The 14,457-nt window shown below is 50.0% G+C and overlaps 1 protein-coding gene and 1 pseudogene across 1 annotated transcript in view; one reads left to right on the top strand and one right to left on the bottom strand.

The window, feature by feature from the left end:
- DPF3 (double PHD fingers 3) overlaps nucleotides 1-14,457 on the top strand; it is a 211,048-nt gene that overhangs the window by 78,521 nt on the left and 118,070 nt on the right. The gene's annotated exons all lie outside the window — the stretch shown is intronic.
- LOC102422106 lies at nucleotides 9,546-11,044 on the bottom strand (annotated as a pseudogene).

The raw sequence follows: 14,457 nt of genomic DNA, 5'->3' as shown, positions 1-14,457 counted from the left end.
CAAAAGATCTCTGCCACAGCACCAGCCTCTGAGCACTGCCCGTCAGAGTGTGACTCTGACCAGAAACAGTTGAGCCCAGCGAGTTCCTAAGGGGCTGGGTTAGCCTCTGGGGGTCCCACGGTTTGTGTGTGACCATTGCTAAATGACCGACTACGTGTCACCTGCCTTTCGATGACAGACCGTGTCTGTCTGGTGATGACCGCTCCTGAGTTTGTTTAAACTACATTTTGGTATTTTCATGTATATTTGTGGCATGTGGAAGTTTTACATAAAGTGGACTTGATTTAGAGAGAGAGAGAAAAAGGATCTCTGCCATTCATGGTCTTTGGAGAAGTCACCATGGAAGAGTAGCCCTCACACGAGCCAAGAGAAAAGAATGACTTTAGCCTTGCTTCTCACCCTGTTGTATCTGAAAATACATTCTGTAAAATAAACAAATGTATTCCCTTTGTATATATTTTAAAAAGAGTCCAAATTCTTTCCTCCTGGTTAGTTAAAACAAACACCCAGGGCTGAAAGCTATGTGTTCGGGGACCATCCAGAGTGTGTCCCGGGCCTGGGTCTGTTCAGGGCGAGAGGTTCAGGGCGTAACATCGTAGCTCCCACTCCCAGGAGCTAATTCTGAACGTTAATACCGACACGACTCTCAAAAGCACAGCGTGTGAACACGGCACAGTCCCTTGGAGATCAGCTGACCTGAGAACCAGGAACTCACAGAACCGATGAGTTGTGAGGGTCTCCCTTAACAGAGGAGGGAACTGAAGCCCAGACAACTTAGTGATTGGCTACAAGCCCGAAGCAGCCCAGCCAGACCTGAACCCAGGTCTCCTGACTCCCAGGCTGGGTACAATCTACTGTGTCTCTGCACTCACTGGTCTGTTGCCTCTCTCAAATGTAAGCGTGTTGAAGGCAGGGACCCTGTGTGCCGTCTGTGGGGGCCAGTGACAATCCTGTGCACCCACCTGCTCCTGTTAGCAACAGGCGAGGGAGCGTTTGCTTGCTGGTACCTACAGGCTGCCCTTTGTTGGTGCCACTCTCTTCGCTCCGCAGCAGGAATTGATTTTCCATGGTTCATCCCATGCTGGTGTTTTCTCGGCTGTGGGACCCAGTCACCCAAAGGTGGATGCCTGGCAGGGATGGTGTCCGCCAAGAAGGATTCATCCTGAGGAAGCTGGTACTTCTGACCCCTCCGCAGCTACCCTTCCTTCTCTTCCTTCCTTGGAGTATTTATGTGCAGTTCTGTTTCCTCCCACTGTTCTTTGCCTTCATGCCCTGGCTCTGAGGAGAGATGAGGTCCAGAGCCCTCACGTGTGTTTTGTGCCTCACAGTCAGGGTGGCGTGCTTAGCATGACCTGGCCTTGTCCAGCGTACTCGGCGTGGGTGCTGCTTTCCTGGTCTGACCGCACTGGGCACCTGCATGCTGAGCAGAGACAGCTAAACTCGCCCGGCGATGGGCTCACTCCTTGGCAATCCCTGGAAGAAGGAGTCTGTTGCTCCGAGCTTTGTGATGACTTCACAAAGACAACAAAAGGGGGAACTAAGATTCACAATGGAGTGAACGGTGTATAGTTTCTTAAGCAATTGCCTGCACCGTGAGCGTGGGTAACCACAATGGATGGTTCGCAGCATGGTTCAGTGTGACTCACCACGACCTTACGGTCATGGAGACGCCTTCAGCCAGGTGGCTGAGGGACAGGCCTCGTCTTGGCTCGGAGCCTGGTCTCTACTGCTGCTACTTTGCTGTGTTTTTTTGTTCTCAGTTCTTTGAGCCACTGAGTGTCACTCCATGGCCACCTTGGACTCCCCATGTCCTTGTTTCAAGGCCGGAGCTTCACGGATACATTTGTAGACGTTTGCCTGCAATCATTCCCAGTTCAGACGCCAGAACACAGCGCCTGCATCCTCTGAAGCCCCTTTTGGTTTCTGTGGCTGCTGCCCAGATCCAAGTAGATGCTGGGGACTGAGGAGAGGCTACTGCCTAGGGCCGGGTTTTCATCTGAGGTAGCTGCCTGAAGTGCCAGGAATGGTTTCTCCTTGTGCTGCCGTATTGGTGAGACTGCGTTAACCACCCTCGGGCGAGAGGAGGAGAACTGTGGGGTGAGTGCCACCCAGAGAGTCATCCCCTCGCATTGTAAGTGGAAATAAGTCTCTGGTTATTTCCTTTCCCATTTTAGCAAATGGTCCCCTGACTGCAGCGATCTGAGGGTTTCATTGTTCACTTGTGTCCTGCCTAATTGTATGTAGGCTCAATTTGTAAATAAATATATAACTACCTGCCTATCTGCCCATCCACTAATTCATCCATTATTGATCTATTGATTGATTGATCCATCCAATAAGGGAAGGTAAACTTATATACTTAAAGGGGCCAAGCAGATAAAGTAAATGAAAAAAAAAATGGGCTTAGTAAAGACAGTAGGGAGTGGTGGGGACTGTGGTGAGCGAAAGAGCACAGTTCAGTGAGCTGCTGTCTACCACTTCCCCTGCCTGCCTCTCAGGTTTGATATGTGGCTCCCATGGCCACAGTGAACCATCTTTTTCTCAAGAGCTTGGGTTTGAGCAGCCTAGAGGCATTTGGGTGGGGCCGGCCCCTTCAGGCTTGTGTAGAACCTGTTGTGTAAACTCTGGAATGTGCATCAGATGCTTTTTATGGTTGCAAATGGCAAGAAACTCAACTCAAACTGATTAAGCACAGAGAGGAATGTACGGGCTCGAGTTCCTTAAAGTTCAGGAGTGCTCTGCTTCCCTCAGGACTGGGCCTAGAGGCTCAAGCAGGTCCTCTGGGCTCCCTCCATCTCCCCTTCTCTCAAGTCTGCTTTCCTTTGCATTGGCGTTCTCTGCTGAAAGGCCTGCTTCATGGGTGTCTCCCAGCAGCAGCAGGTACACACTTTTTTTTCAGCCTTTTCATGTCTAGAGAAAGAAAGCACCTTTTCCGCACAGAAGTCCCAGGATCGACCCTAACTGTCTTGCCTGAGACTCCATGTTCACTCTTAAAGCCGTTACTGAGGCCTGGGAAGGTGGTTTTCTCACTGGCCGGGGCTGGGTCACAAGCTTGTCTGAAGTTGAGAGGTGGAGTGGGGTTGATTTTACGCAACTGATGGTGGGGGAAAGGTGGTTCCCTGGAGGAAAACAGAGGTGCTGCTACTGGAAAGAGGAGGAATGACAGTTAGGCAGGCAGACAGCCCATGCCCACCACAGGGAGGTTGGGTTAATGGAAGCTTGGGCTCTTATTTAAAATTTATTTAATTCTCACCCAAGGATATTTTTCCATTGATTTTTAGAGAGAGTGGAAGGAAGGGGGAGAAACACACACAGAGAGAAACATTGATGTGAGAGAGACACATCGATTGGTTGCCTCCCACACATGCCCTGACCAGGGCCAGCGATACGTTCCCTTGACTGGAATTAAACCCAGAACCCTTCAGCCCAAGGGCCAACACTCTATCCACTGAGTCAAACCGGCTAGGGCAAGTGGGCTCTTATAACGGTGGGAAGCAAGACCCAGGCCATGAAGCAGGACCAGAGCTGCCCACCCTTTCAGCCTTGCCCCCAGTTTGAGTAGCGACCACCTCTGACCTCTGTCCCCCCCTATCAGACACAGGAGGAGGAGAGCACAGCGCTCAGTGGGCAGAGGCTGTCTCTTTTTAAAATATATATTTATTGATCTCAAAGAGGAATGGAGAAGGAGAGAGAGATAAAAACATCAATGATGAGAGAGTCATCGATTGGCTGCCTCCCGCATGCCCCACACTGTCTTGCGCTGCCTCCTATCCACTTCCAAGACCCTTAGGTCTTTGGAAACCTGATGGTTACTCTAAGCTGTGACTTTCAAAAGTTTTGGAGTTTTGGGAGAAGGCAGTCCCCCAAGAAGGTCCTGAAGTGCTTGGATCACTCTGTGAACTTCCAACCAGAGTCTGCTGTGAGGAGGCGTTACCAAGACGAAGGGTTTTCTTCCAGCAGCCAGACTTGGTCTCAGAGCTCCACTCTACTGTGTCCAAAGCTGGAACCGAGGCCTTGGAAGACCCATACTTGGAATTTGGAGTCTCTGACCTGCCACCCTGGGCAGAAGCTGCTGGAAGGGAAGAGGGAGCAAGCTGTATCTTCAACAGCTGGCGCCCCAGTGCGGCCTAGTGGGGACTGAGAGTTCTCTGTCGGAACTTTGATCCCAGAGGGTGAATCAGGCAGGTGTCTTGTCTGACCTTAGTCATACGTAATCCTCACTGCCAGGAATACCAGCTCTCTTCGGATTGAGCAACAGTTTCCTTCTTGCCCTCAAGGATAATTTTAACCGTTTCCTTGTTTGTCTTGTTATCTTTGAAAATAAGGCTACCAAAGAGTAGAATACTAAAAGGAAGATTAAAAAAAAGTATATGGAGCCTGGCTGGTGTGGTTCAGTGAATGAGCGTCAACCTATGAACCAGGAGGTCGCTGTTCGATTCCTGGTCAGGGCACATGCTTAGGTTGTGGAGTTGATCTCCAGTAGGGGACATGCAGGAGGCAGCTGATCAATGAAGTTTCTCTCTTATCAATGTTTCTATCTCTCCCTTTCTCTCCCTTCTTCCTTCTTAAATCAATAAAAACATTTTAAAAAAGTAAATGGAGCTCATAAAAGGATATATTTATGAAAACTGTCAATAAGTAAAACTCTGTTTATAGAGGAAGCAGAATTGTTGATGGTGGAAAGTACCCAAGACCCTTCACACCCTATCTTATTTGCCACCACAACCCAGTAAAGTTGACAGGGAAGAACCATTTTCTTTTAATATCTATTTTACAGATGTAGAAATAGTAATTAAGACAATTAGTAAGGTCTTGCAGTTACTGGGAGAGTTGAATCTAGAACCCAGATTTCTAAACAGTTAGTGTAGTTTTTTAATCGCCTTACCCTACATTCTATGTGCATGTGAAACTTTCCTTTTTCACTTGACTAAGCTTGGGGAAAAAAAAATGTTCATTGAGAGAATAAAGATAATGGGTTTAAAAAAATATTTTTATTCATTTCAGAGAGAAAGGGAGAGGGAGAGAGAGAAACATCTATGATGAGAGAGAATCATTGATTGGCTGCCTCCTGCACGCTCCCCACTGGGGATCGAGCCTGCAACCCAAGCATGTGCCCTTGACTGGAATTGAACCTGGGACCCTTTAGTCCACGGGTTGATGCTCTAGCCACTGAGCCAAACTGGCTAGGGCAATGGGTCTTTTTATTAGGTATCTGTAATCCAAGCTGAAAATAGTCCTTAAACCAAAGTAACTCATTAAAATTATGAGAGCTGACAGAATTTCAGCTTTCCAGCATGTCATTCATTAATTCACAATTCTATCGGTTCATCGATTCAGAACTTTCTTCATGAAACAGTTACTGTGTAGCTATTACACGCCAGGCCTTGTATTGGCTATTGAGGGTCTAAAGGTGAAAGAGACACTGGTTCCTATAAGATTTTCTGCTTACCAAAACACCCCAAAACTGGTGGCTTCTAACAGCAGCCATTTATTTTGTTTACTCTCCTATGGGTTAGTGATTTGATCGGGGCTCAGCTGGGTGGTTCTTCTGATCTTGGCTGGACTCACTATGTGTCTGTGGTGCGGTGCTGTGTAGGTTGTGGGCTGGCTGGTCTAAGATGGCCTCAGCCAGGATGACGTATCTCTGCTTCATGTCTCTGCTCATCCTCCAGCAGGCTAGCCCAAGCTTGTTCACATGCCAGGCAGCAGGAACCCAGGAGGGCAGAGGAGAATCTTGCCTCAAGAGACCTGGACTTGGAACTGGGACAACCTAACTTCTGCTCTTTCCTATCGGCCACAGCAAGTCAACGAGTGTATCCCAGCATACTGTTCAGCTTCACAAAGGCAGCCCCACAGTCCCCTACCCCTGTGATCTGCTTAGTCCTGTCTCCTCCATGCCTTGTGCCTCTTGTCACTTCTCTACACCTCCCTCTATCCCACTGGGAAGACCTGCCCTCTTTCCTCTTTCCTTTTCTTTAATTCTGCCTACCTTTCAGATCCCACCTTCATAAAACCTACAGCAGTGATTCCAGATTCAACTGACCTCTCCATTCTTTTTATCGGCAACACTACTTGCAGACAGCATTTACTACTCACAGGATATTTGAGTTAGAGGGTGAAGATTCAAAATAAATATTCCTGCCTCGAAGAGGCCTATTTTCTAGGAAAATGGAAATAATAAACAAAACCTCCCTCATCGAGGTGTAAGGATGAAAGGATTTATTATGCATACAATGCTTAGCATCGTGTCCGAGACACAGGAAATGCTCCATATACTCAACATGCCAACGATTTTATGTGTAATTTAACCCATGCAACAGTTTTGTGAGAGGAAGATTTTTCTGTCTCCTTTTACGGAGGAGTAAAGGGATGTCATTTGCCTAAAGTCACACAGCTAATTAGCAGAAGATCTGAGATTCAAATTCTAGAACTTTTTTTTTTTTAACCTCAACTGAGATGAGGATGGAAGCCGATGTGACGGAATGTAAAACAAAAAGTGATGAATCCAATGACTCACGACGTTGTCACAGTAAGGTAAAATCCTTGTTCCTTTGGTCCTGCCTCAGTTTGCCTATCTTCAAAATGGGAAGGCAGAAAGAGTCATGATGAGAACTGTTGGCTGTAGCCTGTAGTCCAAATTGATTATGACACAATTTAAAATAACACACAAATATTTATACAAGGAAGACCTGTAGGGGAATGGAGCATGAGTCTGTGGTAGGGTGCTAGAGCCTCACACTTATCTTCTTTCTGCAGAAAAGAAAACGGAAATCTCTGTTTCTGGACCATGTCCAGACTAGGAACTAGGATCATAAGCCTAGATCATTGGGTGCTTCTTTTGAGGCCTCTCAGGCTGCAGCAGGACACGGTGGTTCTGCTTTGGACTGAGCGGACCCTCTGATTCCTGGGGCCTGTGGAGCCCTCTGGTATTTGCTGTCAGTCAAGTAGTTCCCGTCAAACTGGTTTATGTAATGACTGGAACTGATAGAAGCAAAATAACAGGCTCGCAGGACGAGTGGGCAGCTCAGTAGTTACCGTTCAACCGTTCTCAGGTGCACTTTGTAGCAGACCCCACCTCTGGGTCCCCCTTCAAAGATGTCCACGTTCTAATCCCTGGCACCTGTGACTATGTTACTTTGCATGGGAAAAGGGACTTTGCACGCGTGATTAAATGAAGGACTTTGCGATGGGGAGATTTCCCTGGAGTATGTGGGTGGACCCGACATAAACACAGGGTCCTTATCAGAGGGACGCAAGAGGGTCAGAGTCAGAGCCCCGTGGCAATGGAAGCAGACGTCGAAGTGATGCAATCCACAAGCTGAGGAATGCGGGCAGTTTCTAGAAGCTGGAAAAGGCATGGAAACATTCTCCCCTACAGCCTCCAGAAGTAACGCAGCCCTGCTGAAACCTTGATTTTAGTCCTATCCAACTAATTGCAGACTTCTGCCCTCCAGAACAGTCAGATAATACATTTTTGTTGTTTTAAGACACTGAGTTGGTGGTAATTTGTTATCGCAGCAATAGAAAACCAATACACCACCTTCCACGTGTCCTGTTGAATGTACCGAAGTTCCAGCCTACTACGGCTCCTCCTTTCCATCCCAGTGCCCTTTAAACAAAGGTGATGGATGGTTGGGGGTGGGGCTGAGAGATTTGTGCTATGCGTTAGGTTCCTGCTGGTGGGGGTGGCTTTGCACTGAACCATCCACACAGTCAATGGTGAAGCTTTTGACCGCTGATCTTAGTGGCTAGATAGCTGACTGGTGGTGGTGGTGGTGGTGGTGGTGGGGGTGGGCAATCTGAACCAATGGCATTGAGCTATTTTATTTTTTAACACATTCTGCTGCTGCTCATCTGTGTGGGCAGAGAGGCCAGTGGAACAGACAACTGTGAGTTAACGCCTGAGCTGTCTTTTTTCTGCCGCCAGTGGTAGCAGCGAGTGGAAACTGGGACCCACGTCATAGAAACAACTGTGATCTTTATGGACCACTCCAGTGAGGTTATCTCATCTGTTCTCAGTGATCATTTGAGGAGAGTCTTATTCTATCTCCATTTGACAGATGAGGAAAGGGGCGCTCAGAGATGTCTACAGGTCAGGCAGCAAGCAAATGAGGAGCCGGGTCTCAAACCTGGCATCCTCATGGCATTTCCCAGCCCTTCACCACAGTGCTTCGCTGCCTCTCCTATGGCGCAGTATGCATGGGATAGACATTCCTTACACATTCACTGGCTAAGTGAACGAATGACTGTCATAAGCCAGAAGCAGAGTTAGGAAACCCCATCCAGAGGTGGCAGGGTAGGCTGAGGGGCTGCCAGGAAAGCCAGCCGGACAACAAGAAATTGACTCCTGCAGGTGCAGAAGTAACATGGAGCCGGCTCGCCTCCGGACTCCTCGGCAGGCCCAAATAATTCTCATTGAATTTGCTGGTGTCTACCATCCAGCAGAGCTCCAGGTGCCGAGCAGGAAGTGAGGATGGTGATCTGTCAGGGGCTCCCTTCCCCTGGGATCCCCTCACCCCATCTGTGGATGCTTCCAGTGGCCCAGCTGGTCATCTAGATGGGAGTTGGGTGTGGGCTTGTTCATTTCCTTTCCAGCTCCCTGACTACGGAGGCGAGATGGGGAGAGAGTGATGATGGAGGTAAACTTAGTGTGAAGCTGCAGGGGTTTTGCCTGCCTAGCAATTACCAGGGTCCCTAATAGACTGGCTGCTTGTGCGGATGTTTCCTCCCTTTTGCTTTCTTTCAGTCTTGCTTTTGTGAGAAAGAAGAGGAGTTACTACTGATGAGCCTCCTGCCAGATAATGAGTAGACTCAGCTGTCTCCCCGCCTCCCGCCATCCCCAGGAATGTCTTGTCAGCCTAGTGGCGGGCTTTGCCCAGCCAGTTCCTGTGGGATGCTGCTGCTTTGTCCAGTGGCCTTGCTAACGTAAGAAACATTCAAACCTGTAAAGAACTTTTGTGAGTTTACTTGAGCTGAACTGTGGACAATTGCCAGGAAGCAGAATCTCAGCATATTGAGATAATGCTCTGGAGAATGGCGGTTTTTCACCTATTTTTATAAATTACCAGCAAAGGAGGAGATGTAAGTGGGTTCCATGAAATCCATTGGTGATAGATTAGGGAGGTCGGAGAAAACAAAGTGGGGAAACCTCCCGATTGAGTAAAAAGTAAAATGATAGACACATGCTTCTTTTAACAGAGGTGGGGACAGGTTGTGCCCTGAGGAGGCATTGGTTATACCTCGAGGGGTCTGAACAAAAGGGAAGTTACAAGTTACCCTGACATTCCAAAGGTTTGTTATCTTAGATGCAAGAAGACAATAGGCTCAGTTAAGATCAAAGTTGATCTTTTCTCAGGAAGATAAGGGCTTATGACCTAGACTGCTTTTTTATTTAAAAAGTTTTTGTTTTAGACCATCCTTTATGGTTACTTTATTTTGTTTTATTTTTTATTTGAAGGTTTTTTAAAAAAAATTATTTTCTGTACAAAGAGATGGCATTCTGTCATAAGGTAGATGTCTTGAAATACCCATTCATGGAAGTTCACTTAGTCCAACTTAATGAAACCTATGTCCTTTGCGTACTGACGGGAACACCGGCGGCACATGTTGAGGCCATATTTCCGGATCAGACTGTGGCGGTTGAGCAGAACCGGAACCCTGGCCGAAGCTCCTCGGCTGGCTCCAGTAGAGTTGCTGGTGACCCTTCTTGCTCAGGGTTACTTCGTCATGGCAAACACTATAGGTCTTTGTGGTTACTATAGGTCTCTGAGTTTGCAAGGCCGCCTCGCAGGCCTTTCCTGAGCTAGTCAGGTAGCATGTGGCCCTTTTTTGACCACAGCCTCATGGCGGCTGTCTGACACTTTTGGTTTCCTTTTCCTCCAAATCTCCCTCAAATTATTACTTCATTTGCAGTGCTGGTCAGAGCAGGGCAATCTATTGAATGTCCTTCTTTTGTTCTCAGTTTCTCCATATATTCATTGGGTCTAATCATGTTTGCCATTCTCCGATCTTTAGGGGAGATTAAATTTTTGCTGTTTAAAGGGAGGGATGGAGAATGTTTTTGATTGGTGTGACGACAGTATTCAAATTCCAGCAGTGCACAGATTTTAAGATGAAACCCAGCTTTTTATTTCAGCAGGGTTTCTTTTTTTCCCCCTCCTTCTTTTTAAAGAACATTCTGGATGTTTTCCAAACAGTCTGTAAAATACTGGGGGAGGAAGCTTTTCACCTAGAGATGTCCCATCAGTGATTTAAGGTTCAGAGGGGCTGAGGGAGAGGAGGTGCAGGACAGCTCTGGAATTGGGGCCCCGTCTCATGCTGGGTCCCTGGAAACGGCCTCTGCTAATTGGACCTTGTCCTGTCAGGACACATCAGACAGGGACAGGGTGATGCCCAGCCTGGTGGGGGTGGAGTGGTCCGCAGGAGCGGGTGTGGCTGCGGGCTGGGTCCCAGGGGCGCATTGTTCCCCCGGGGAAGGAGAGCGGCCAGCAGTCATGTGGACGGAGGTCAGGAGGCTGTGCTGAGCTGGTTCTCCAGGAGCCCAGGAGAGCCAGGACCCAAGTGTGAGCTATTTTGGGCTGCGCGGTGGCAGAGCTGGTGTGTGTGTGTGTGTGTGTGTCCGTCCTCAGAGTGAGGATGTTTGCCTCCAAGAATCACTTCCAATACTAGAAATGTGGCTTTTTTTGCCATTGCCTTTTAAAAAGAAAAATAAAAGCCTTTAGCCGTTGAATGGTGTTAATGGGGAATATAAATTCTGGCTGCGGGGAGGAGGGAGGAAGCACAGTCCCTCCAGGTCTCTCAGCAGGAATCTTCCCCCTCTTTTCGTTGCTGCCCGGCCCCTCCGCCCTCCCCTTCCGAGTTTCCTTGTGACCATCCCAGGCATGCGGGTGGAGGGTCTGTGCCTGCGGGCATGTTTTGCTGAAGTGCTGGTATGTGCCAAGGACAAGCACATGGCTCCCAGCTGGCTCTGCAGGAAGGAGCTGTGGGGACATGTTCCAGTCCCCTGACTGGTCAGCACCCACTCACTGTGGCCAAGCAGGGCCATGCCTCTAGGACACAGTGACTCCAGGCAGCGTGGAGCCTTCCACACTTCCCCTAACCCATTTCCCACTCCCCCTGACCCTGTCCAGGTCACGGGTGGCTTGTGCGTCTCTGAGTGGCCTGCCAGGACTGAGTTTGAGTCATGGTCCTCCTGCAGGAGGAAGGGATTGGCCCCAAGGTAGTGCGGACTGGTGAGACATTAAAGTCTCTGGACGGGGGGCCTCCTGTAGTCTATTCCCAGCGCTGCCATTTAGCATCTCTGGGGTTTTGGTTAAAGTCCTGTCCTCGTTGAGCTCCAGTGTCTTCATCTGTTAAGATTAGAGTGAACACATGCAAATGGCAGCTGATACTGTCCCTGGCCCATAGCAGTTGCTTGACGCATGGCACTGTGATGACCGAAGCTGTGGTGTTGGCTTTGTTAGAGCTACCAGTACACCATCTGCAGAGTCCCTCCGACAGGAGACTTTTGGAGGCATCGAGCAGGAAGAGTGGTGGAGAGATGTCGGGTGTGTTTCCTTCCACGTCCTGCGTGGTTTAGGGTTCGGGATCTGAAAGAGGAGCCGCACACAAATGAAAGAGAAATGACACGAGATAATTTGGAAATGTTGGGGAGCCAGGCGGGCAAGTCCAATCAAGGAGAGGGACTTCCACCGAAGCTCAGGCCGCTCCAACCTTTTATTTGATCTGGGGTAGCCCTAAGGTAAGGAGGTTTCAATGACACACAGATTAGCTCATCAGCAGACAATTTCCAGTAATAGGCAGACTATCTTATCAGTAAGGATTTACATGATTAAAGGTAGGGAGGTTGCTTCAGCTACCATTATCTAGATTAACTGGGTGGTATCTAGATTAACTGGGTGGTGCGCAGCTCTGACCTTTGCTAGGGCTTCAAAGGTTACTAGCTTTTGGGGGTCTCTACTCTTCTCTGCTAGTGAAGACGATAGATAGTTTCTGACAGAGAACTGGAAGGGTCAGGGTAAGAGGTCAGCACAGAGACCTGACCCCAGCAAAGGGGACCCTTGGTTGGACCTGACAGCCACAGTTCTATTCTAGTCAAGGTCAGGAGCCGGCTGTGGTCCTTGCACGCTGCCCCGGGGGACCCCTCTCCCCGCAGTATTACCTTGGAAGTTAGCAAAGGGGCCGGTGGGGCCCAGGCCAAGACCAGAGGCTGCCAGGGCAGACCTTCCAGCCACAGTCAACATTTATTTATAGGTCTTGGAGGGAGAGGGCACCCCAGGCCTAGAAGTGGCAGCTGCAGGCAGCAGGGGGCAGGAGGCAGGGAGAGGGTGGGGACAGTAGTGGGAAGATGGTAGAGGTGCAGGGGCCAGGAGGTATTTGTGTGTTGGAGAGTCAGGGTTCCAGCAGAAAGCAGTAGATTTAGAGTGGACTGTGGAGTGTTTAATAAGATGGGTGTTTATAAAAACACTAGTGGCCCGGTGCACAAAATTCGTGCATGGGGGCCTGCATCCTCTCCAATCTGGGACCCCTTGGGGGATGTCCAACTGCCTGTTTAGGCCCAATCCCTGGATTGAGAATCGGACATCCCTCTCGCAATCCAGGACTGCTGGTTCCTAACTGCTCACCTGCCTGCCTGCCTGATCATCCCTAACCACTCTGCCTGCCAGCCTGCTTGCCCCCAACTGTCCCCCACAGCCAGCCTGCTCGCTCCCAACTGCCCCCCTGCCAGCCTGCTCGCCCCTAACTGCCCCCCCACCGCAGGTCTGATCACCACAAACTGCCCTCCCCTCCTGGCCTGATCGCCCCTAACTGCCTCTGCCTCGGCCCCGCCACCATGGCTTTGTCCGGAAGGACGTCCAGAAGGTCTCTCGGTCTAATTAGCATATTTCCCTTTTATTAGTATAGATTGTCAGGGAAATATCCAGGAAGATAGCTCACACCCTGGGGGCTAGGTCAAGGGCAGGGAGAAGGTCACGGGGATCTAAGATGGTCGCCCTGAGGAGAGGGCTGCTAGACAGGAGCCGTGACCTGTAGTGGGAGGATGCAGCCTCTCCCCAGTGTCCCCGCACAGAGGCGGCTCGGGGAATAAATACTGCATCTCACACTCTTCCTTCTCTCTGGTTGGCCATTGGCACTTGCCATTGGCCCAGGCCATCAGAAGCACAGGGAAGGGGACAAGTGGTTCAACATAGAGGACAGACTCTTGGAGGCACCGAGCAGGGGGAGGGTGGTGGAGAGAGACCTGGAAGGATCATTGTAAGAGGTCGGCACAGGAAAGCAAGGGAGGGGGAGGAGTAAGCCTGGGGACATTCGGGTGAAGACAGAACAGCTGCTGAGGGAGCCCAGCTGGGTTAATATCATGGACTCTGGGAGGCAGACAGACTGGGAAAAATCTTACCCTACTTTTGTGTGGTCTTGGGTAAGCCATATCACCTTTCTAAGCCTTGATTTCCGCATCTATAAAATGGGGATGATAAAGATACTATTCTCTTCCTCGTAGTGGGGCACAGTGAAATACTGAGGTGCCTGGTACATGGGAAAGGCTCAATAAATGAAGATAGAACAGGTAGTGGGGTTTGCTTAAAACATAGTGTCCAAAAGAGCAGCCAACATGTATTGTGTAAGGCCCAGTGTGGGTATCATTTAGACAACTAATATTTATCGAATGTCTACCCTATGCCACGTACCCACGTGGAGGCAGTGGGAATACAGGGGTGAGCAAGCTAGACCAGTCTTTCTCTCAGGGAGCTTGTGTATCTACTAGAGGCCTGATGCACGAAATTCATGCACTGGGAGGGAGGTCGTCCCTCAACCCAGCCTGCGCCCTCTCACAGTCCAGGAGCCCTTGGGGGATGTCCGTCAGTCGGACATCCTTAGCGCTGCCACGGAGGCGGGAGAGACTCCGGGCCATGGTGGCTGTGCTTGCCAGCCGTGAGCCTGGCTTCTGGCTGAGCAGCGCTCCCCCTTGTTGGAGCGCACTGACCACCAGGGGCAGTTCCTGCATTGAGTGTCATCCCCTTGTGGGCAGTGTGCATCATAGCGACCGGTCGTTCCACCATTTGGTCGTTTTGCATATTAGCCTTTTTATTTATATAAAGAACTAGAGGCCCAGTGCACAAAAATTTGTGCACTTGGGGGCGGATAAGGGGGGGCCCTCAGCCCGGCCCTGTGCTCTCTCGCAGTCTGGGACCCCTCGGGAGATAACGACCTGCTGGCTTTAGGCCTGCTCCGGGTTGGCAGAGGGCAGGCCCCAATCCCTAGGTGCAGCCCCTGGTCCGGCTTCAGAGCAGGGCTGATTGGGGAGTTTGGGGGTGCGCCCCCCTGTCATTGCACAGAGCAGGGCGGATTGGGAGTTGCAATGCCCACCCTCCGGTCACCCTCAGGGTAGGGCCGAGTGGGGGGGTGGGGGAACGCCCCCCTTTTCACATTCAAGGCAGGGGTCGAATGGTTAGGTTGCGG

The sequence above is a fragment of the Myotis lucifugus genome, unplaced genomic scaffold (assembly GCF_000147115.1).
Source record: "Myotis lucifugus unplaced genomic scaffold, Myoluc2.0 scaffold_207, whole genome shotgun sequence".
Classification (NCBI taxonomy): Eukaryota; Metazoa; Chordata; class Mammalia; order Chiroptera; family Vespertilionidae; genus Myotis; species Myotis lucifugus.
This window is presented reverse-complemented; position numbering and strand designations above follow the sequence as displayed.